Source organism: Myotis davidii, unplaced genomic scaffold (assembly GCF_000327345.1).
Source record: "Myotis davidii unplaced genomic scaffold, ASM32734v1 scaffold83, whole genome shotgun sequence".
NCBI classification, from domain to species: domain Eukaryota; kingdom Metazoa; phylum Chordata; class Mammalia; order Chiroptera; family Vespertilionidae; genus Myotis; species Myotis davidii.
In genome coordinates, this window is record NW_006294121.1 from 1,084,820 (window position 1) to 1,087,018 (window position 2,199).

General features: G+C 31.1%; 1 protein-coding gene across 1 annotated transcript in view; it reads right to left on the reverse strand.

Annotated features, from left to right (window-relative positions):
- RFX3 (regulatory factor X3) overlaps positions 1–2,199 on the reverse strand; it is a 147,071-nt gene that overhangs the window by 36,507 nt on the left and 108,365 nt on the right. The window lies entirely within an intron of this gene.

Consider the following 2,199-nt stretch of genomic DNA (forward strand, 5'->3'; position numbering starts at 1 on the left):
TCTATCGGAAACACTGAGTTGGAAATTTGAGAACTAATCTCTTGAAATTTCCAAAGCTTCCCACTTTAGCCAAAAAAAAAAAAAGAAAAAAAAAAAACAGAAAAGTATTTTCCTGTTGCATTATGTACTAGAATCATGAAGGACAGGCATGAATGGACATGAAAAAGAGTGAAAATTAACGACGCTTTTTGAAACTCAGTAAAAGTTTTTGCAAGATTCAATTTGGCTATCTGTATTTGGCATTTTTCTAAAATTAATAATTAAACAATTATTTAATCTAAAAAAACCAAGACCCAGGAAACATTACTTTAAAACATTAATGAGTTTTACCTAGACAAATCTGATGCGAGAGAGATTATAAAATAAAAAGATACATTTGTATATCAGATGATTTTTAGTTTTTACTTTTTTTGTACTAAATGACATTTTGGGCCATCTTTAAATAGACCTAAAAATTGTACATTTAAGTATTACCAGTTGAGTTCTTATACAATTCTTTGCACTTAACTTTTTCTTCATTTTCAGATAAATGTATTTTAGAATATAGTAGTTTCAAGATGACTTTAAATTAGTATGAGATGCAGACTATTTTTTGGCTAAAAAAAGGAATCCCATCTGGACAGTAAATGGTAGAGTGAAGTACTAGTAGCAACAAAATAACAATTTTTAAAATAAAGTTAGGTTTTCTCTCTCTATGGTTCCTGTCAGATCAAACTGTGCACATTAACTTTGACAACTGTTCTCATGAATGGATGTTTGAAATTTAAAATCTATTGCAAAGCAACTTGTTTCAACCCACTTATGATTAATATTAAGATGCATACAATCAGAAGATAGCCATCTAAACTCTATTTTAAGCTTTTTTTTACGTCTTGTTATAGAATGGGAATTAAATTTCCAAATTTACTTGGCGCATTAATGTATCTTGTAATTTCAGAGAAACTATGAAACTATGCTTATGTAAAATTCCTGAAGTTGAGTTGTCTGCTGAATGTAGAGACAAAGTACTTGACAGAATAAACTGGTTTTTAAATCACAATTTAAAAACAAAGGTCAAATGTATTCTGTATTTAAATGGTGGGGCTTACAGTTAACTAAAACTGATGCATGATTTAAGTTAGGAAACTGGAATTTATAAGTTAAAGTCTTGTGAGGCTAACATGGAAATTTAAGATTTTAGAGTTATTTCATGAATAATGATGTTGTTGATTTGCCTCAAAAAAGAAAGTGCTCACTGACATCTCTTCTTATATCTCATGAGAGAAATTATATGTGGGTGGGAAGATGTCTAATGGGTTACCTATGCTACTTCTCTTAAACATCTCGAGAGATTATAACTCAGAGCACAGGGAGCGAGATGAAAACAAGGAAAATCAGATTCTGAAACATAAATCAGTAGAGAATTTACACACTGAAATTTTCCATGACAACAGTATTTTTAATCAATGCTTAGTCAGGAACATAGTACAGATAGAGTAGAAAACATTAGCAATTGATAAAAATGTGAGACAATGGCAGTTGGACTTTTAAAAAATAAATTTCTATACAAATGTATGTATGTTCATTGATACTGTATGTAAATGTGTGTCTATGCATGTATTTTCAGGTGGTGAGGAACATATGAAGTAACTCATATCCTCCACTGTTATCTATCATATTTAGAAAAAAAGCAAGTATAAGTATACAAATGTTCATTCTTCACCTTTTGTTCTATTCAATCCCTAAATATTGTCTGGAAAAACTTAATTCAAATCACCTGTGAATGATGTACTTGAAGTACACGGTTGCCCATTTCACAAGCTGAAAGACTGCTTTTACCTTACTAATGTCACTTTAGAGTGGAACTTCTGTCCCCAGTCTTTAAAACTTAAGGTCACTAGTGTGTGCTCATGAAGATGTAAGTGTAAAATCATTCCAACTGCCGCTAACACAAGTATCCATAGTGGCATTTATATTGACACTTGCAGAAAACAGCTTTGTTTGCTGCAAGGTAGTGTAAAAAGCAAGCATCACTTAATCCAATTTATCTATGTAATTCCTGTTTGCCTCATGGTGGGACTAAAATGCTTGCGTAGTAACATAGATTTTTCTCTCAAAATGCCAGTTAATCATTGCTGTTAAATGGAAACTGCATTTGTAGTTCAGAACATGATGTAGGTGACAAAGTAAATGCTTTTATAAAAGAATTCAATGTCAGTA